This window comes from Macrobrachium nipponense, chromosome 41 (genome assembly GCF_015104395.2).
Source record: "Macrobrachium nipponense isolate FS-2020 chromosome 41, ASM1510439v2, whole genome shotgun sequence".
NCBI classification, from domain to species: Eukaryota; Metazoa; Arthropoda; class Malacostraca; order Decapoda; family Palaemonidae; genus Macrobrachium; species Macrobrachium nipponense.
In genome coordinates this window covers 31,367,579-31,390,663 of record NC_061102.1, presented here as the reverse complement: position 1 = coordinate 31,390,663, position 23,085 = coordinate 31,367,579, and the positions used below count along the sequence as shown (strand labels likewise).

The 23,085-nt window shown below is 40.7% G+C and overlaps 1 protein-coding gene across 1 annotated transcript in view; it reads left to right on the top strand.

The window, feature by feature from the left end:
* Window positions 1-23,085, top strand: part of LOC135212649 (uncharacterized) — a 209,210-nt gene that overhangs the window by 169,867 nt on the left and 16,258 nt on the right. The window lies entirely within an intron of this gene.

The following is a 23,085-nucleotide window of genomic DNA, read 5'->3' as shown; positions in this document are numbered from 1 at the left end:
CCTTATTCATGCTTCCTAGCCTCCATGAATGTGGAGTCATTCAGCATGCGGAAGGTGCAGAGCAAATGTATGTACAGTGGTACCTAATTTTCTTGAAAATTTGTATCGTTTGTCGAACAAATGCTCATACTTCGAACTGACTGATTATCTTGTTTATACTACTTTAGTTTAATAACCATATTCGACAAAGTAAATAAGAGAATAAAGTATTTCAATATAAAATTTAGCATAAAAGATGTATAAAATTGTACGATACCACGGTGATGTTATGCGCAGCTGGCTAGAGACCGAACGAGGGAGCATTGATATGTTGAGGAGAGAAGGAGAAGAGGAAGTTAGAATATTACTGTATGTATTTAAAAGCAGTAACAATTCACATAAAAAGGGGAATTTCACAATAAGTTTAACATAATCATAAAATATGAAAACAAGTGCAATACAGAAACAATAAAAAGTGTTAATTGAGTCAGTGTTCGGTGCACTGAGTGAAACGGTATAGTTTAATCATATTCAACAAAATAGTAAATGAAAGAACAAAGCTTTTCACAATAAAATTTAGCATAAACAACAAGATCATTTGTCATTGCAGTGATGCACAGCTAACTTGAGATAGAGGGAGGGAGCATTTATATTTTTGAGGAAAATGAATTAAAAATTTTAAGTTATCTTGTGTCTTCATATTGTTGAGGAGAGAAGATGCGACTGCAATATGTACGTAAAACAGTACTAATTCACATAAAAAAATAAAATGTTATTTCACAATGAATTTAACTTAATGATAAAACATGAAAACAGTCAAATGCATATATACGTAGTTAGAAAAAAAAACTTACACAAGCCAGTGTTAGGTGCGCTGAGTGAGTCAATAGATTGGAGAGGAGATGAAAGATGGCTGCCTGCTTCCTGCTGGCTTACCAGCTTGGCTGGGATGATTATTTGCCTGTTTCTTTTGCTTAACACTTGAGTTGCCCAGATCACTTGTTTTTGTTATGGTAAAGTATTATCTATGTAATGACAATTGCTTTTTACGATTTTTTACCATTTTTAAAGTAACTTTGCTCCATAATAAACATACTGGCACCGCGTTCAGCTTCTGTTTAAACGGTTTTCTTGTGAAAAGTTATTGAATCTAATTTTCTTGCATTCTTTACTTATTACTTGTTTGCAAAATCCTCATGTTTATTTTAAATTCTGCTGTTTGCCAACAGCAAGTTGATGTAATGTTGCATAATTAATCTTTTTCATGTATATAAGATCCAAGCGTAAACATGTCTGCAGTCATACATGCTGATTCTCTCTCTCTCTCTCTCTCTCTCTCTCTCTCTCTCTCTCTCTCTCTCTCTCTCTCTCTCTCTCTCTCTCTCTCTCTCTCTGATGGCTACACGTGTTAGAAGTATGTATGTACATACATATATACCTTTAAGGGTACTAATGTTTAAGAAGACACTAAAATTATATTAATATAATCTCTAAGATTAATACAGTAATATGATAATAATTTAGGGTAAATTTGATGTAGCTTGTACTCAATGTCAGCAATGTTTCCAAACTTGATAGCATCTTTTAGAATAGTTTCATTTTTATGAGTATACTTTGTTTTATTCATTATGACAGTTCCCTTGCCTTTATCAGGTTTAGAAAAGATGATTTTTGTATATGAGACTTACCCAGTAATTATATAGCTATCGTATCCAACGTTCGGCAGCCTCATTCAAATTTCGCTGGTAGCGCTTTGATTGTTCAGTGTAAACGTAACAGTGCCGTCCCCCAACGGCAATACTAGGAGGAACAACTTAGCAAAGCACTTCATTCTGTTTCCTGCCGTGCTTGACTAAACATCGAGTGCTTACAGCAGCTTGTTCTTATTTTCCGGTTATATCACCGGAATTTGGTAGTGTTACACAACCACAGGAATGCATTCGTAGCCTTTGAGCAGGATGAGTTTTCCCTTTTTTTTGTTTTATTCAGATTATCATCAAGCCGGATATTTGTATTCTCCGGCAATAGTCCTTGAATGTAACTCCATTCAATTAGGCCTAATACTTTTGTATATAAGTTTTCTTAACGGGCTTATGCTATGCGCAAGTCGTTAATTAATAATTGCCATAAGTAATCATGATTTTATACAACATTCCTTTAGGCCAAGCTTTGGTTAGATTTTGTTTATCAGGCATTGGTCATTAGCCTGACACTGGTAATAATTATCTTAAAATAATTCTCAAATGTTATTTCATTCTAGTATCTTAGAACCTTTGCATTTATTATTTACTTACTGGGATTAGGGTACGTGCAAGTCGCCGGTTTATAATTACCTTTTAAAAGTAATTTGTGAAGGTTACACAATTCCCTTAGGTTAGATGTACCTTGCTTTTGGAATTTTGTTTACCAGCCTTAGGCTATTAGTCACAAACCTCTGGTAAATATAGTTACCTTAAAGTAATTTGTGACTGTCGAGACATTCTTTTAGGCCAAATGGTTTCATTGGCCAGTATGTCTTTTGTTTACCATGCTTGCAACTCTCATCACTTTCCTTTGCAGAGACTGAAAGTGTGGAGGTTGAAAGTATTAAGGAGAGAATGACGTTAATGTTTGCCTTGGCGTATGGAGGTATTTTCCTGACGTCACGCAATTATGAACGTTTCACATTTAAGCCGATTGCATCAAGCTCACAAGGCGCTCTGGAGCACAGGCGGCCACGAGTCTCTTAGAGTTTAGACTTGAGCACAGGCCACTCAAGTCAATTAGCGGGGCATGTAATAGGTTACTGATTTAGACTTGAGCACAGGCCACTTGAGTTAATTAGCGGGGCATGTAATTGGTTACTGATTGCAATTGCTTTCATTCATGATAATTTAAAAAAAAAAATTTTTTTAGTGTTCGTTTATTCGTAAATTTTCGTTTAAACTAGAGTCAAATTTGCTTTGAGACTTAATATGAAAATGTTTGGTGATATAAACACATATGTATATTTAGAAGGGTAAGTTATTTCATATACATACATCTGAATACATGAAATGCTATTTCATATTTTTGTAAATAATATTTGTTTAATTCCTTTATCACTAATTGGAAAACAAAAGTGGTGTTTTTACATTACTAGAGTCTGATTGGCTTTGATACTTAATGCAAAAATGGCTTCTTGATATAAATTATTATTATCTTGGAGTTATGCATTCATTTACGTTATGTTTAAAGGCATGTATGAATATGAAAGGCTGATGTATTCATATGTTGTGAATGTTTTCAGGCTTAGATGCCAGTATTCCCTATAGTAATGTATGTAGTTAGTAATCGATAATTATTTATCGATTATTTTCATGAAAGTAATCAGTAACCGAGATTACCAGATGCGCCGGTATCTCGCCTCTCATCTGTTGTCTGCCGACTCCCTTCGCCTCCCAAAGCTAACGCCAATTCTCTTTTAGTACTCCTCCGATCTTTGTCCTTTGCTACTGCACCTGGTTCCATCGCTTCCTTCCCATGCCTTTGCCAGCTTTTATTTTGATTATCATGAAATACCAATGTAACAGTGAAGTGTGCAGTGGAGGAGGCGACTACTTGTCCCGCAATTCTCATAGACAAAATCACTGTCCCGCTCCCCCGCACCTGGGAGAAGGCATACCGGAGGTCCAAGGGAGGTCGGGGGGGTTGCATACAGGTAGTTGCTCCCTCAGTCGAACGTGTTGTCTGTCCCAGGTATCGACAAATATGTCAGAGGAGGTGACTATCTGGCACCTCGGATATCTTAGACTTAAGTCACTGTCCTGCTCCTTCTCATGGCCAACATCTGCCTAGGAGAGGACATACTGGTAGTCGAAGGGAGTCCAAGGGGGTTGCCCCCAGTAGTTGCCCCTCGGTTGAACCTGTAGCTTTTCCCAGTATCGGCACAGCCATTGAAAAGGCGTCTTGTTGGATGTGCAGTGAGGAGGGTCTTTTTTCACCTCCTCAGTTGAACTGTTGTGAGTTAGAGGTTTCAACCAAATGCAGTTGAACAGGCGTATCGTATCGTAGTGTACAGTTGTCGTCCTATTCTGGTGGTTCGTCACATAACAGATTGCGTCGATGGCGTTAATCTTTGGTGTCTCAACTTCTGAAGAGGTATTATTTAGTCGATAAAGCCTTGTACCCTTTAGTCATATTTGTCCGACTCCTCACAGTCGATGTTCGACTCAAGACTCGGCTGAAGTCGACTCTAAATCGATGTTCGAGACTCAATTGATGTTCGACTCCCGACTCGATTGATCCGACTGTCGATTTTCGACTCACGACTCTGTTGATGCGACTCACAGTGGATGTTCGACTCCCGACTCAGCTGATTCAACTGAAGGGAGTCCGATGGGGGTTTTTTCCCCTCTGTCGAGATTGTCATACTTTATTAGGTTTAGACTGAATGCCACTGGAAAGCGTTGAGTGAGTGGTGCTCAGTAGGCATCAGATTAAAGGACAGTTACTAATTTGACCCAATTAGTATATTGAACGCCCTGTGCTAGTGCATAGACGTTGGAAGCATCGTAAGCAAATTTTTGCTTCAGATAGCCAGTCCTTTACACGCGTTCGCAGCTAGGTGTGTCGACTCGTTCGCCTTCACAATGATCTTAAAGGTAGAGACGCAGACTTGTCCGCTGTAGAGAAAGTGAATTAGAATTCTGCTCCTGCTTTTGTATATTTGAGCCTTCTCAATACTTTTGTCATAGATGCTCATCAGAATAGGTACCAAATTTTTTCTGTCAAGCATCAATCCACTTACAGGCGCTCTGTGCCGTATGAGGCGTCCACTCCCTTGCTTCAGCTCGTTAGGCGTTTTCCACGCCTGACCTGGCTCAAGCTGTTTGAAGTCTGGCGCTGCCTGTTGGACGCCCAAAGACACACTATCCTCGCTAATCTTCTTTGACAGGAATTTTCGATCACTAAGACAGACACGTGGGGAGAAATGGCAAGTTCTCGCAAACTTTGGCGCAGTCAACTCTATTTGACTCGCATTCCCACGATTGAACCAGTTGTACGTAGAGAGAGAATGCTTCATTTGGTGCTTGAAAACCTCTGCTTTTCCTTCAGGAAGTGTCTTTTTCGCTTAGGCGAATACGTTTTCCTAAGTCTTTGGTTTGCTATCATCACAACAAGTTGATGGCAGTTATCGTTCGCTCTTGCTAGCTTCCCTCTACTGCCTGAGTTATGGAACTCTACGGATTACACTCCCCAGAGTTAGGATATGAGAGATCGTTCCTGGTTCGATCTTTCTATCTCTCCAGTGTGCCTGTTTTTGGAGAACAACCAATTCAGTATGAACCAGTCGTCATCGATGCCCTATTTTCGCCGTAGAAGCTTTCCTTCGGAATAACTTTACCTTTGCTCTCTTCATTAAATAATGAAGGTGGTCTGGTTCCAGTCCTTACTCTTTTTCTCTTCGAAGTGAAGAATTAGGCTGACATTCAGTCGACACGATCTTACAAATATACGTACTTGTATATTCTCCTCACGACATGCCTATCAGTTGTACCGTTCGAGTACAGACGTATACATGTAAGTTAATTCTTCTCGTGTGTGACAAAGACAATTGAATTTCCTGAAACTCGGGACAGCCTATTGGTCCTCCCAAGAGTTTCCGATTTTGTTTTGATAAGACTATAGTGGTAGTGTTTTGGCAACAACACCACAGTTGGCATTTTCATCGAACAAGGGTTTTTTTTCTTTCCCTCTTGTTTCGGTTTACATATAGGTGATCGAGGGTATCTGTCATACACTCAATAGCTCTATAAGACGAATGAATTCCAAGGCAGAATGTGCTACCAGGCACCTCAGCCTCGGAGTCAGAGATGAGTGAGGATCAGAGTACTGCCGTCTCGATGAGATTTTGTTCGTCTTAGTATTGTTTCTCCTCTATCAAGGGTTAAATTGTAATTCGGATCTCTATCTGGCCATTACAGACTTAAGTCTCTGGTTGGCTCTGGATTCTTGCTTATGGTTGATATTTTGTGCTCCACAGTTGCCATTGCGAGAATCATCGGACAGAGATGTCTCATTACTCATTATTCTTTCTTGTTTACCTGCAGTACAACAGAACTCTTTAAGTCTTATGCTTCGTTGCAGTTGATCTGTAGGCCACTGCGATGATTAGAATGATTTTCTGGCAAACCCCGCGGTTTTATGTTGACCATATTCTTTGTTGTAATTCATACTGTTCAATTACTAGTTGTTCACCCCGAGTTGCGTAGTGTTCAGTTACTAGTTGTTCACCCCGATTTGGAGTGAGGTTGAAAGACGTAGCCTGATAACTCAGCTGACAGTGTGAAGAGAAGAGTTCCTCCCAGAACTTGTCTCTTCCTTTGTCTAAACAGGTTGTCTTAGTTTTTATGGACTTCATGTTTAAGACACAATGTAGTCAAGGGTTTTTTGGCCTACTTTGCAATGAAGCTAAGGTTGTAGGAACAGCATTTACATCCTTAGTTTTCAGGCGTTTTCTGCCACCGAGCTACCGGAGGTGTAAGCGATCTGGGCTTAATATATTTTTTATATAGTTTTTAAAAAGTGTCAAAAATTGTCAATACCTCGAGACCCTTTTTTTTTGTGACTGGCATGGTATTGCGGAAGGAAGCACTAAATATTCCCCTAGTATCTCTTCACCTTTTCAGTAAGGTGCTGAGTTTGGAGAGTCAGGGGGTACAGTGTACCTAGAGCACCCACCATTCAGTGGATGGTCTTAACTTTATTCAGTCTAAGTGTCTGTGTTTTCTGGTCGTTTTATTTTGGTGCTATGCCCAGGGCAAGGGCTGGCACTTATCATACTTTGCTAGCCACAGGAGCATTCCCCTTGCTGCAAAGTTTCCACTAACTAGAAGGCAACCCTTGCCTCTACCGCCACGCCACTACGAGTTAAGACGAGCGCCAACCAGAGGCAGTGTTCATCTGCATAGCTCTCTTAACTAATAGGAACAACAGGCGTTTTTTCAATGCTAGCAACTTTTCTATTTTCAAATTCATTACACAACGTAATACTTTAAAGTAGAATATGTCCATGACCCCACCTCCTTTCAATGTGGAGTCAGCTATATAATTACTGGGTAAGTCTCGTATACAAAAATGGTATTTATATAAAATAAGGTTTTGTATATATACTTACCCAGTAATTATATAGGTCAGAGCCCACCCGCCTCCCCTCTGATGGACATTATGCATGAAACAGAATAAAGTGCTGTGCTAAGTTGTTCCTAGTATTGCCATTGGGGGACGGCACTGGTACGCCTACACTGAACAATCGAAGCGCTACCCGCGAAATTTGAATTAGGCTGCCGAACGTTGGAAATGATGGCTATATAATTACTGGGTAAGTATATATGAAACCTTATTTTATCATAAAAATATCATATTGTTAAACTTGGAAATTTATGAAAAAGAAAAGCTAATTAAACATGAAAATGCCATTCAACCATTGCACAATGAAATTGGTAGAAACCTTACTCTTATTGATTTGATAATATTCAATTGGTTACTGACTAAAATACCTTAACCACTACATTGATGAAGTAAAAAGTAAGCATAATAACAAGCTTCAGAAACTAGGTATCATTACACCTAAATTCAGTAAAGGAGGGATTAAGATGGTATTTAAGCTATCAGCTTACAATTTAACCAAGAGAGAGGAATTCCTTTATTCTTTAGGCCTGGATTTTTGCTTGCCGGTTTACACACCTTCATATTATGGATATTTTCTACCATTTGAAATTTTTTCAAAATTAAAATACTTAGCTCTAAATATTGACCTTTCCAAGTTTCAAAATAACCTGTCCACATTTGCCCAAGTTAATTTTAACAAACTAAAACCAAGATGGACACCATTTTTCAATAAACAGGACCTTGATGTCCTTTAAAAAACTAAAAGAAAACGGCAATATAATTTTTTGTAAACCCGATAAAGGCAAGGGAATTGTCATACTGATTAAAACAGAGTATAGTCACAAAATGGGAACAATTCTAAAAGATGCTACCAAGTTTATGGGTGACATTGACTACAAACTAACTTTTAGAAATGGGGACAAAATAAACTGGTTCTTGAAAACTTTGAAAAATAATAAAACGATAGATCAAACAACTTACGAAAATCTTTATGTAACAGATTCTTCATTGGGTATTATGTATGGCCTACCAAAAATACACAAGGAGGTTATCCCTATGAGATCCATCCTTTCATTCTACACTTCACCAGGTTATAGAATAGCTAAATTCTTGATACCTCTATTAGAGAATCATTTTAAAAATGAATATAATCTAACCAACTCTCTTGATTTTAAGAACAGTATTTTATACCAGGACTCTGACCTAACTATGGCAAGCTTCGACATTGAAGCACTTTTCACTAGTATACCTGTGGAGGAAACCATCAGCTTTATTTTAGATACTATTTTTACAGAAGACGATAATACATGTAGTGGCTTTAAACGTGATGATTTTAGAAAATTGTTAGAATTAGCAGTGTGGGACATTGCTTTCATTTTTAATGGACAGGTTTATTTGCAAATAGAGGGTGTGGGTATGGGCAATCCTCTAAGCTGTACATTCGCCAATATTTTTTATGCTCAAATTTGAAGGGAACCGCTTGACAATTGCCCTTCGTCTTTTAAACCACTTTTTTTTTTATCAGAGATCTGTAGATGACACTTTTGTTTTGTTTAAAAATAGGGATCATAGCAATTCCTTTTTACAATATGCTAACTCTAAACATCAAAATATTTAAATTTACCTGTGAAGTAGAAGAAAATGGACAATTAGCCTTTTTAGACACAATGGAAGTTAGTTAAGAGAACTGTTTTAACATATGAATGTACAGGAAACCCACTTTTACCAGCCTTGGCTTGAGTTTCTACAGTTTTTGTTTATATAATTTTAAATTAAATTCTTTATTAACACTCCTCCACAGGGCTATAAACCTAACATCAAGTTGGAAATTATTCCATGACGAAGTAATATTTCCTGAGGAATTTTTCAACAGTAATTGGTACCCATCGGGCCTATTTTTTAAATTGGTCAAAAATGCCATCGATTACCTTTTTCATCTACCTAGTGCGGTCCATTTAGCACAGATACTTAGATACTGTGTTAAAATACCTTATGTACATGATAGGATGTTTTTGCCCTCCCCTTTTTAAACATCATTATCCAGCAGTTGATGCCAGATTCACTTGGTATGAATCCTAGAACCATTGGTAGCTTCCTAAAACACAAAGAGAAATTGACCTCCTTGATGCAGTCCAGTGTATTATATTTATTTAATTGCTGCCGATGTAATCGGTAAACCTACATAAGAAGTATGCGCTGGTTGCTCAAAGTGAGGTGTGATGCTCATAGAGGTGTAAGTTACTGAACAGGCAGCAAATTATCCAGCCCTGAACAATCAAATAGCTGGAATCACGCCAGAATCTATAAGGAAGACATAAATTATAATAACTCTAAGGTCATTATGACGTCACCATATGGACACCATCTCCTCGTTCTTGTAAGTTTGGCAATTAAGAAACTGTTACCTTCACTTAATAACCATACCACCTCAGTACCTTTGTATATAGCAAGTCACTTTGTTCTTTGCCTCTTCTTGACTTTTTTCCGTCCCAACACGGGTCAGCGAAACTGCTTGAGCAAGGTATTTTCCTCATTTTTTGATATTTTTAAATATTTTTTTCCAATATGTTTTTATTCATAATTTTACTTAGAAATATTTTAATTATTTATGATTTTACATTTCCCTTTCTTAAACGTGTTATGTATTCATGTAATACTCATTCTTTTAGATTTTTTAATGTATAATTTTACTTATAGATAGTACTAATTTTATTGATGATACTTTTACGTTAACTTGCTTAATTATTTTGTATTGGTGTAACATTTATCTCTTGCCTTCGCCCTGAAGATGGGACTTTGTCTTGAAACATCGGTAGCAGTAAAGAATCCAATGTAATGTGCCACGTCCTTCCGTATCCCCATTTATTAATTTATATTTATATATATTTTTTGTGGACTTAAAAATATTTATTCAAAGTGAGTCTGCCTTGTGCAAGATTATTTTGCATAATGTAAGTAATAATAATGTATTCCTCTATCTTGTAAGTCTGTTGTAATATTTAGTGAATAAAGTAATAATGATAATATGAACAAATTACAAATTTTAAAAATAATTTGTGTTTTTCATAACCATCATACCTGTGGTCTTAACATTTAAGTCCCACCTCTATCCACCCCTCTGTCAGTTTAACCTGGCGTGGAAGAATAATAGATGTTACGAGGCACAGCTTGGGTCAGTGGCTGTTCCACCTAACTCGTGGCAGAGGACAGATGCCACCAGTTCCTTGCATGTACAATTCTATTGAATTGTTTTACTGGTTCCATCTGGCACTAGATGCTTTATCCTAATGTTGAGACCACAGGTTTTTTAGCCATGAAAAATGCAAATTATTTTGGAAATTTGTCATTTTGACAGTCAAATGGGAAGGAAATAATGGATGGTAACAGGTAAGAAAGAAGAGAGAAAGCATTGCATAAGGGAGATGAAGGGATGCTGCAGATCATTCATTACTACATGCTATGCACAAGGGCAAGGAGGGTGATTATAAAAGTGTTAAAAAGGATTGAGTATCATTTAGATACACAATTGGAGCTTTGCCAAAGATTTTTAAGACTTGGAAATAGATAGACTGCTTTATTATGAAGTGTTTTAGAGCACAGACAGCCCCAGTTACTATTGGGACTGGTTACCATCGTTTCGGTTATGTAGCACTTGTCCAATATGTTCATAACTGGGGTTACCCTCCTTAGGGTGTGTAGCACCGTTGTCTGATTATGGGCTTCTTAGCCTAAGCGCCGACAAACCCTCATAAAATACAAACATAATATGACTTACCGTATATTTCCTCGTATAGGACAACCCTTAAATCATAAAATTTCCGACTAATATTGCAATACTAAAGATCAAACTATGAACTCTAATGTGCATCTGTAGGCTAGTCTTGGCCTCAGTGCTGTAGCCTAACTACCAACATACATAAAGATTCACTTTATGAAATACGTAAAATTATAATAAAGGTAATAAAACCATTTTTACATTTTATATTATTGGCATATCTTCATAACAAATAGCCTATTTGAGGAATAATTTGAAATCGATGAAAGAAACTTTTGTCTATTATGCGATCGCAGCTGAGAAAATGTGAATTTCAATGGTAGTGTAATTACAGTATAGTAATAATATTTATGATCACATAATACGTATTAGTTTTTCATTAAAAGTTTCTGATACATATCACAAGATTGATCACATGTTCCACCTTCTTAGTGATTCCAGTCTGGTTCTGGTGAGTCGACTTCGGCTTCATCGTCGATATCATACAAATCATCTTCAGTATCGTACATGGCATTTTAAAAATTATTTTATGACACTTTATATTTTCACGTTCACCCATGCTTTTATGACAAATGCAGCAAACATCAAGTGAGGCAGCACACACAGCTGTTTTTAGTTTAAATTGTAACTGTTTTGAACAATTCAGTCATATGAACAATGACTGTGTACGATAATTATCGTTCATTATTGTATTTTTATTATTATTAGCAGTTGTTTGAGATTGGCGACAAAACATAAACAAAACTATAGTTTCCCTTTTAGGTGGCCTTCTGTATTAAAAACATGATACGTATAGAATCGGCTTTGTTATACCCAGCTTTGATAATTTACAAAAGGAATGTAGTATCTCTGAATTAAATTCCACTCAGCAACTAAAGACAGTGATGATATTAGTAAAATGCAATCAGCTGATTATTTTAAGGTTGTAAACAAAACCAAAAAGCCAATGGGCATCATCGCCCTGTTCATATATTGTAATATGATTATCATTATTCTCAATACAGCTATTTATTTGACTTTTGCAAGTGGATATCTATCATTGTAACAGCCTGACCAAGACAATAAGTTCTCTCTCTCTCTCTCTCTCTCTCTCTCTCTCTCTCTCTCTCTCTCTCTCTCTCTCTCTCTCGTCTCTCTCTCTCATCTCTCCCTCTCTTCTCCTCTCTCTCCCTTCTCTCTCTCTGTGTGTGTGTGTGTATGTGCTGTAATACTAATGATACTCCTCCATCCTCCGCTAAAAAATTCCGGTTTTTAGAATTCTGGCTGAAGTGATTATTGTAAACATGTAGTATTGGCATAAAGAACCGAATTGAGGAACGGCTGATTGCTGATGTCATTTACAGTAACTATTGAGAGTATTAAGAGCTCCATTAAAATAGTTAAACCTTGCTGAATCTCTTTGGTGGCTTCCATAAGTAAAAATAAAATACATTTTTGTTCATCCCTCATGCAATGGAGATCTCGAGAAATAATACTAGTAAGTTAAAGCTGCAGGTTATAGCCGAGGCTGATATTTAGAACTGGAGAAATCGCACCTAATGCTTATACAATAAAGTAGTATGTGCCAGTTTTCAACCAAATTTTGTTAATTTACAATAAAAGGTATCTCAGAATTATATCTCTTCTAACAAATAATGGCAATGAAGATATCGATAATGCTCAAATCAGCAGAGGTTTTGAGAATGTAAATATGTGATGTATATGATGATGTTTATATTCTGTAATATACAGTAACAATAAGATAATAGTAATACTGTAATTGGATACAACAAGCAAAACAACCTTTAAGTCATCATTATTATAAATATAGTTGTACTGTTTAATTTTTGCAAATCACTTTTCTCCAAAAATTTCGGTTTTGTAATTTAGAAGTCGTCCTATACTACACATGAGATAAATTTGTGAAAATTTGCAATGATTTTTTTACCTCGTCTTATCTAAAGGTCGTCTTATTATACGCAGAAATATACGGTAAGTCAGTCTTGTTGCAAACTATATTTAGTTATTTTTTTCATCAATAGATGGCACTGTTGTCCGGTTATTTGTGGCTTAGCCAGAACGTTGACAGACCCTCATAAAAAACAAACATAACAAATATGTATCTTTTCCTTTGCTCTTTTAAAAAGTTATGCTTTACTTCTTTCTGGGCTCAGCTCGTGTCGGCCTATGAAAGGATCCTTAATATCATTCTTTCTAGGCAAAATTAATCTAAAATTACCAGAGAAAAACAAAATTAAGAAAATGTCAGTAAAACTGACTCGCTCACTCTTTAAAAGAAGTGTCGGTATGAGAATAGGGGCGAGTGAGAACACTACCACGAGACATTCACCAATTAGACCTTCCAATCAGAATCCCCACAAGAGAGAGCTGATACCAACGGGCGATGCGGCCGCTACTACTACTACTAGGGGACGCCACGGACAGCAGCGCCCCTAGCGGTCATCCTTAATTATTAGCGCCAAGGGTCGTACGCATTTTCTTGCTTGTGTACTATTTTCTGGATTTACTTCATCATCCGTTATGGAACGTGCTGCCATCTCCAACGGCTAAGTTAAGTGCCTCATAAGTAGTGTTTTAACCGTATTTAGTCTTCCAGGAACCAGTATTTTCCTTCTAATAGGTCATATACGGTTTCCCGGTCGTCTCGTGGCGGCGCCATGCTGCCTCATTAAGAATTCCCGGTCTTCCATACTGGGACTTCTTATACTTATGGGCTTACTATATCACGTTCATCGTTTTTTACATCGCCTTTTTAGCTAGGTTAGCCCATTTACCATTCTCTTAGTTTGGTATTTAGGGCTATTCTGTGTTCTAGCCCAGCATCCCGGCTCTTGCTCTTCATCGGCTATCGCTGGCTCCGAGTAGGCTTCTGTTCCTCGGAACAGTTTGCCCCTTCCTGGGCTTCTTTTTCTCTACTAAAAGTGTCTTTTCCATCTTTACGATGTAATTTTAGTTCTATTTAGGGTGTTAGGCTAGCCTAGGTGCATGTCCCATGTATTGGTACAGTCTGGTTCACGTGGCCCTTTGTTCACGGTTGTGTTGCTATCGCGGGCTTAGGCCACTTGGCGGTCACGTGTTCCATCGCACCTTACCCTTCCCTTCCCTCCCTACCAGGTATAGGGAGGGTCTGGGGGACCCCTTGGTTGCCATGACAACCTCAGTTGCCTTCCTCCCTCCCTCTCTGAGGAGGCCAGGGTTCTCCCCAGCTGGGGTATAGGGCGACCACTTATCGGTACCGGGTCACCGAGCGGGTAGTTGTTGGGACGGGGAGGAGTAGGCCACCCCCCCCTCTCTCTCTCCCGCCGTGTTACGCCGGAGACCCATCCCCCCCTCCCCAGTTGCTCAGCCACCTTTCCCCCACTGTAACGAACGGAGCCTTCTGCCGCAGCCGGGGCACCTTTGGTTATAGATTACTGGCTCCGCCAGCGGGCGGGGTGGTCACTACTAGTGGTCTATTGCTTGCCTACTATATCCTTACCTTTCTCCCCGCCTACCGGAAGGGAGCTTGCTTCTTACCCGGGCACTCTTCTAGTAGATGGGAGGGGAAAGGTTTGATAATTATTTTTGTTATTTTTAAGGATATACCCTAGTTTTACGATGATTTCTATAATTATATTTATTTATATGTATACCATCTCCGCCGGTTGTCCGTCGTGGTTTCATTTTCACCACAACACCTGGTTGGATTCTATCTCTTGTCTCCGGCGTAGCCTTGGACAAACCAACCATATTACTACCACACGTATTATGGCGGGGGCTCTGGTTTAATCTAACTTTCTCGCTCCGGCACAGCGGAGCAACTGTTAGGCTGTAAGTGTTCTCCTGATACTTCTGTATCTTTCCACTTACAGGCTACCAACTGTCAGGTCCTTTGGGTGCAATGCGCGTTATACGACCCCCTGCCGCCCACGATGAGTGCAGGTCTCACGCTCCGTGTGCCACACCTACAACGACATGATCGTCTGGCAACCGGAAGCTGCGCCATCTGTTACGACCCTGGCCAGTCAGCTGGTGGAGGGGGTAAGTCGATTATAGACTTTTTTATCGTTTACTAACAACACTTAGTCATAAGCTTGTTAACCCCGCTCCGCCATTAGAAGCTTCATTTCGCCTTCTCTTTTCAGGCTGCCGGTGTGAGGGAGGTCGCCCTTGCAACCCTGAAAGCGTGGGTGGGCGGCTTCTTGGGAAAGAAACGCCGCCAAAGGCCAGCCTTACATATTGGACAAGAAGCTGGCCGTTCAGATCTTCCCCGGTGGCAAGTCAACAGGGTATGTTGACCCATATCCGCAGCCCCTCTCATAGCCTCCATCCAGCAGGAGATGCAGCAGTCTTTCGGGGTCGTGCCACGCAAGAGGACGGTCCCGGACGTCGCAACCTTGGACCTTAATATTGAGCCTATGGCGGTAGGTGCTGAGGATTTGTTGGTTGAGGTAGGTGTGTCGGGTGCCCAAGGTCTTTCTTGGGCGCTCCTGGATCTTCTCCTGTCCCTTCTTCTACTGCTTCTTTCCAAGGCTTTTTGGGATCTGAGATCCCTACCCGCTCTCCCGCTCTCTCTGTACCCCCAAAAAAAGGTGAAGGGGACAGAGAGAACCGAAGACCCTTGTTAAGACGACTTCTAAAAAGTCGTCGTCGTCTTCTTCAGCTAAGAAGTCTTCGACTTCCTTTGCTGACGTGGTGAAGGCTAAGCCGAGCTCTTCATATTCAAAGAGCTCTAGAAGCAAGTCTTCTAAGGAGAAGGCTCGCGCTCCTGCCGAGCCAAGGCCTTCTCCGGCCTCCACCGCATCCACTCCGGCAACGCCGGTTGGAGTAGCGGGACTAGCACCTTTGATCCCACTGCTTTCTCAGCAGTGGTGATGCAACAGGTAGGTGAGATGGTTGGCTCATAAGTCTCCGCCCTAGGAACAAAGTTCGAGCAGATGTTCGCACAACTGTCGAGCACTCTGTCTCAGTCGGGCCAGTCCATCCAAGATCTCTCTAACAGAGTTAGAGAGAATGAGGACCGAGTAGCTGGGCTTGCTCAGGCTCCTCTTACCAATCTCCCCAGTAGCAAGTGCTGGTATTCTCCAGCTTCCACCTTATGAGTCGCTACCAGCTTTCTCCATGGAGAACCCATGGAGAGTAGCCGCTTACGCTCCGTTCAAAGATGGTATGATCTCTGTCCCGGAGTGTGGAACTCGAAGGATTGAGGACTTCGAGTTTTATCCTCCGGGATTGACGCAGCCTTTCATTGGTTATGCTAGGCTGACCGTAGCGGCGCTCACTAGGGAGGACAAGATCTCCAGGGAGAACATTCTCTATAGTAGAGATCACGCTCAACGCGAATGGGTTCACTGCCTTGAGGACTGGGAGTGTACCAAACACAAGCTCCAGGCTTTCAAAGAGTCCTTTTACTATTTTTGCGACGGAGGAGGAGGCTTCTCTTCCGTTCGCTACAAAAATAGTAGAAACGACTCTTCAGGCAGTCCTCAAGGATGAGCCCATGCCACAGCTGAGGGAAGCAGAGTCTACTTCTCCGCTCTTCCCAGCTTTCGGAGAATTGTGGGAGAACTTGCCTGCCACTTTCACGCTTGGTAAGCTCAAACCGGACTGTGCTATGGACCAGTTCGGCGAAAAGCTCCCAAGGCTGCCTGATTCCTTGATTCAGGCAGAGTTCGACGCTCGAACTAGGTTTGGCAGGTCCCTCAATTCTCTGATTATCACAGAGATGGCTGCTCTCTCGTATGGCACGGAACCTTTGTTTAAGATTCTGGCCAAGTCCCAGCTTCAGACGGTTCAGACAGATGCTTTCGACTTCTTCCAAGCTAGGAGGAATTGCCGAAAGCACGTTCGTGCAGGAGTGCATATTAGGCACGAACCTAATAGACTCCTGGCTTCCAGCATGTGGAGCGGATCTCTTCCCAGAGTCCGCTGTAAATGAGGTACACCACGAGGCTGCTAGGCTCAACCAGAGCCTTAGAGCTAGGTGGGGTATCTCATCTAAGAGGAAGCAGGAATCCGCCCCCACTGCTGGTAAGAAACCAAAGAAGTCTGGTAAAAGGTTCCAGCCTTACCAGAAACACCAGCAACAGCAGCAATTCGTTCAGGCCGTCCCGGTTACCCAACAGGGACAACCTTCTACATCCAAGCAGACCCAGCCCATCCTCCTGCTGTCTCCTCAGTCACAACCCTCGACCTCCTACGCACTCTCGCCGGACCTTCACCCTATGTATGAAGGTCAGGCTTAACCCTCCCTTTAATAGGCAATCGAGAGGTAGGGCGAGAGGCCACTTTCGCCAGCGTGGCACAGGAACGGGCGGCAAGGAGTAAGCAGTTCAGAGGAGGGCGTGGTAGTCAACCCCGCCCATCAACAATGAGGCTCCCCAGGTAGGAGGGAGGCTGTTCCTCTTCCGTCACAGTGGGGGTTCAGCAATTGGGCACAGAGCATAGTGTCCAAGGGATTGGGTTGGAGTTGGATCAAAGATCCCCCTCCAATCAAATCATTCCGCCAAGTACCATCAAAGGAATTGACAGATTATGCGGAGGAACTCCTTCAGAAAGGAGCTATTGCGAGAGTCAAGCATCTAAAATTTCAAAGGTCGCTTATTCAGCGTGCCAAAGAAAGGCTCAACAAAAAGAAGGGTAATCTTAGACTTGTCAAGGCTAAACTCTTTCATTTGTTGCGACAAGTTCAAAATGCTTACCCTCTCGCAAGTAAGGACCTTACTTCCTCGTGGAGCCGTCACATGCTCCATCGATCTTACAGACGCATACTATCATATCCCTATAGCCAGACACTTCCGCCCATTCCTAGGGTTCAGGCTAGGAAATCAGACATTCTCATTCAAAGTGATGCCCTTCGGTCTGAATGTAGCCCCCAGGGTATTCACGAAAATAGCAGAAGTAGTTGTGCAACAATTGAGAACTCAGGGAATAATGATAGCAGCATACCTCGACGATTGGTTGATCTGGGCACCAACAGTCGAGGAATGCCTCAAAGCCACCAAAAAGGTAGTTCAATTTCTGGAAACATCTGGTGTTCCAGATAAAACCAAAACGAAATCCAGACTTACTCCGGAGTCTCGTTTTCAGTGGCTAGGAATCCAATGGGATTTGTCTTCCCACAATCTGTCAATTCCAGTGGCCAAACGGAAAGAGATAGCAAAGTCTGTCAGACATTTTCTCAAATGCAAGCAAACATCAAGGAGAAGCCAGGAAAGAATCCTAGGTTCCCTTCAGTTTGCTTCAGTGACAGATATCCTCCTGAAAGCAAGGCTGAAAGATATAAATCGAGTTTGGCGATCGAGAGCAAACGCCAAATCTCGAGACAAGTTGTCAGTAATTCCACAGATCCTTCGCAATCAACTCCGTCCATGGACAAAAGTAAAGAACTTGGCCAAGCGGGTACCCCTTCAATATCCCCTTCCAGTGTTAACCATTCACACGGATGCCTCCCTGTCCGGGTGGGGGGGATATTCTCAGTTCAAACAGGTTCAGGGGACTTGGTCAGTTCAATTCCGCCAGCTCCACATAAACGTTCTGGAAGCAATGGCAGTATTTCTTACCCTGAAGAGACTTCTTCCCCAGAAAAAGTCTCATCTAAGACTAGTTTTTGGACAGTGCAGTGGTAGTTCATTGCATCAACAGAGGAGGGTCCAAATCCAAGCATGTGAACCATGTCATGATAGCCATCTTTGCCCTAGCAAACAAACACAAATGGCATCTGTCCGCCACTCACCTGGCGGGGGTAAGAAATGTGATAGCAGACTTCCTTGTCCCGGTCAGTCCCTCTGGTAATCAGAATGGTCCCTAGACGACGGGTCATTCCGGTGGATATGCCGGAGAGTCCCAGGTCTCCAAGTAGATCTCTTCGCCTCACAAGCGAACCACAAGCTCCCTTACTATGTGGCCCCCAACCTGGACCCTCTGGCTTATGCCACGGACGCCCTGTCGTTAGATTGGAATCAGTGGAGAAAAATTTATGTTTTTCCTCCAGTGAATCTTCTCTTGAAAGTCTTGAGCAAGCTGAGGACTTTCAAGGGACTAGTAGCCATGATTGCTCCAGACTGGCCAAGAGCAACTGGTATCCTCTGCTTCTGGAATTGGGTCTCCGACCTCAACGGATTCCCAATCCCAAGCTGTCACAATCAGTACAAATGAGGACTGTGTTTCGCTTCCTCAGGAATTCTTCAGACCCTAACTTTATGGACTTCATGAGTTTGCGGCTAATAAAGATGCTAACATTGATCCACAAAAACATCCTCTTCCTAGAATCAGATAAGAGAGAGTCAACTATTAGACAATATGACTCAGCTGTTAAAAATTAGCATCCTTCCTGAAAGAATCAAAACACTACAAACCATGACAGTTAATTTAGGCCATATCCTTTTTCAGATCCTTGTTTGAAAAAGGTTTAGCAGCTAGCACTATTACTACTCATAAATCGGCTTTGAAGAAGATCTCTTTCAGTTAGGTTTCCAGATAGATCTGACTGAATCTTATTTTACGTCTATCCCTAAAGCCTGTGCTAGACTTAGACCTTCTCAAAGGCCTACTGCAGTCTCATGGTTCTTAAATGATGTCCTCAAACTAGCATCAGATACTGACAAAACTCGTCTTGTACATTCACTATGCTTCTTAGAAAGACATTATTCTTACTAAGCCTAGCTTCAGGAGCTAGAATTTCAGAACTGTCGGCTCTATCCAGAGATGCGGTCATGTGGAATTCCTCCCCTCAGGAGAAGTTCTGCTTGCTCCGGATCGTAGTTTTTTTGGCTAAAAATGAGGATCCTCTTGCAAGGTGGGCCCCTTGGAAAGTCATCCCACTTCCGCAAGACCCTTCTCTCTGCCGCAGTATCAACTTTAAGAGCCTTTCTATCTTGTACATCCTCAAGATCCTCAGGTTCTCTCTTCATGAGAGAAAAAGGTGGTACTTTATCAGTAAAAGGTATTAGGCAACAAATCCTTTACTTCATTAAACAAGCCAATCCTGATTCATTTCCAAAAGCACATGACATCAGGGGAGTAGCCACCTCAATTAATTACTTTCAACAAATGAACTTTGAGGATCTTAAAAAGTATACTGGATGGAAATCTCCGACAGTCTTTAAACGTCATTATCTAAAGTTCCTTGGAATCTTTAAAATTTCTGCAGTAGCAGCGGGAAACATTGTTTCCCCTGATACTGTATAGTAGTCGTAGTATAGATCCAGGTCTCCTCTCTACCTACCTCGTCCAACATGCCTCACCCTATCGCCATGCTACTCGGATATTCTAGCCTTAGCCGCTGAGATCATATTAGTGGATTGTCCCTTATTTTTTGCTAGGGACATCCACACTATGTACTGATAATGTACTTCAGTGTACCTACCTTATTTTTATGCTAGGGTAGGACACAATGTGTTTGTATATTTTGTAAATAAGTTATCTAAGTAAATCTATTATGTTAAATTACACTGCATTTTTGTACTTTACTATGTTTACTGTAATTTTAAGTACTTTACATTACTAACTTTCTTTTATGTCATTGTTTAAAATAAGTTACCTTTAGCCTTAAGTACTTAGTTTATATACTGTAATAACTGATTTACTTATATTATATTCCTCATTTTACAACTGTTTTTCATTTGTCCCTTTTTTCCCATCTTGTCTGTTTCTCTGGTACTCTTTCATAGGCCGACACGAGCTGAGCCCAGAAAAGGGATTTTGACGAAGGAAAAATCTATTTCTGGGTGATTGGCTCGTGTCGCCCTATGAAACCCACCCTGTATTGATTGCCCCCCCCTGCAGGACAAGATGTTCTTAGATTAAGGATGACCGCTAGGGGCGCTGCTGTCCGTGGCGTCCCCCTAGTAGTAGTAGTAGCGGCCGCATCGCCCGTTGGTATCAGCTCTCTCTTGTGGGGATTCTGATTGGAAGGTCTAATTGGTGAATGTCTCGTGGTAGTGTTCTCCACTCGCCCCTATTCTCATACCGACACTTCTTTTAAAGAGTGAGCGAGTCAGTTTTACTGACATTTTCTTAATTTTGTTTTTCTCTGGTAATTTTAGATTAATTTTGCCTAGAAAGAATGATATTAAGGATCCTTTCATAGGGCGACACGAGCCAATCACCCAGAAATAGATTTTTCCTTCGTCAAAATCCCTTTTGTATCCAATAATACTGTATGTAGTCTCATATTGCTATTGTAGTATAAAATACAAAGTGATCAATATTTTGTTTTGGAAGAATCAGTGGAGGTAAGTTTATTTTGCCATATTTAACTCAATTCAGAATTATTTTCTTGCTTCCTAGTTAGCATAAATAAATCTCTAGAAACTCTTGTTTTTATGGGACAAGGTTGTTTATTGTTATATGAAGTGATTTAAAGTCAAAATATTATTTAAATAAGTCTTGTTCTGAACTAGATTTATTTTTTCATTAATAGATGGCACTGTTGTATGTTATTTGTGGCTTAGCCTAAGCACCAACAAACCCTCATAATATACATACACAGTGAATATGCACCTTTTCCTTGGCTCTCTTAAGAAGTTATGCTTTACTTCACTGTATCCAATAATACTGTATATAGTTTCATATTACTATTGTATTATAAAATACAAACAAAGCCATGAATGTTTTTGTTTGGAAAAATCAGCTGAGGGCAGAGGTAAGTTTATTTTGCTATATTTAACACAATTCTCTAGAAACTATTTATATGGGACAAGGTTATTTTTTGTTTTCATATATGAAGTGTTTTTAAGTTGAAATATGACTTAAATACGTCTTGTAAACTAGATTTAGGTATTTTTTTCAGTAGATGGTGTCAGGAGCATGTTTTTTTTTTTTCTTTTTTAATTAACAGATTCTTTATGCTATTTTCACCTTATTTCATAGTAATACAAGCTTTACATATATATCTTTTATCGTGACGGAAACAACAGTAAAATGTGTTTTTTTGTGCCCAGTGTTTTTGATTAAAATAATTTTTTTCTTCAATATTATTTGTGGTAGAGTTTCATCCATGTTGCTGATGCACAACAATTTATAGTCATTACCAGTGTGAACATAGTTTTTTAAACATCTAACTCATCTGGTAGTTATATATATAGCTTACGTCCCTGACGTCACAGCAGAATTTCAAAACTTGTGCGCCAATTGGGTAGTCAGGTGTACCACCTGTGCGCCCTCTACCCAGGTACCTTGAACCATTCCAACTATTCCTCAGATCTTCCCTGCCGCCGCATCGGTGACATCGTTGGAATTTCGCTCGTTTGGCCCATGTTTTTTTTCGCAGTTATTTGGTGAAGTACACTTTGGCTTTGGCTTGTTTTTGGATTTGCTTTGGATCTTCTCTGGACCCTTTTAGATATTGTTGGTTTGACTCTTGCTTGTTTTGATCTCTCTTTTGGATTTTCCAACATGGCTGAATCTGCTTCGATTGTGAAAATGTCTTTGAGAGGATGTAAGACTCGGCTTGCTAAAGCCTCGTTAGATCCTCATTCAGTTTGTATGAAATGTAGAGGCAAGAGTTGTGAGTTGGATGATAGAGGTGAAGAATGTGTGGATTTACCTGAAAATGAGTGGATGGAATATTATTTCTATGTGCAAAAGCTGGAAAAGGATAGGATCAGAGGAGCGTAGAGTAGTATGTCTCGCTCTTCTAGAGGTAGTCAGGGAATTGACAGTTCTCTTTCCCTTGCTAATGAACCTATTGATCCTTCTTCCGTAGTGGTAGTCAGATCCCCCTACTGATACAGGTAATGGTCCAACTTTAAAGGACATGATGGCGGCCATTCAAGCCCTTGGTGAAAAGGTAGAATCCCTCACAGAAGACAGGGAGAAATTATGGTCGAATGTGAGAGATCTAAATAACACAAGTGACAGTGCTAAAATCAGTGCAAGTGCAGTGGAGGGTGCAGCCGCTCAGATCTGTCGTACTCCTAGCCCTAGACCTCTTCAAACCTCACCAACCCCTGTGAGAAGGAAAGTCGACAGGCGAAGGGAGGCGAGAGGTTTTAGCTCCCGAGTGATCGTCCCCTCGAGCGTACCTGTTGACGCTTCCCAGGACACTCACCCTCGCCATAGGAAAGGCGAGGTAAAATTGTGCTCTTCGTCGTCGGACGACGCAGTTCCCAGACGGGGCTGGCGTCTTATGTCGGAGTCAAGATCCCTCAAAAGACGATATCCTGTAGAGCAGCGTCATGAGACGACGCCTCAGGCCCCAGGATGTAGCCATTGGAGTA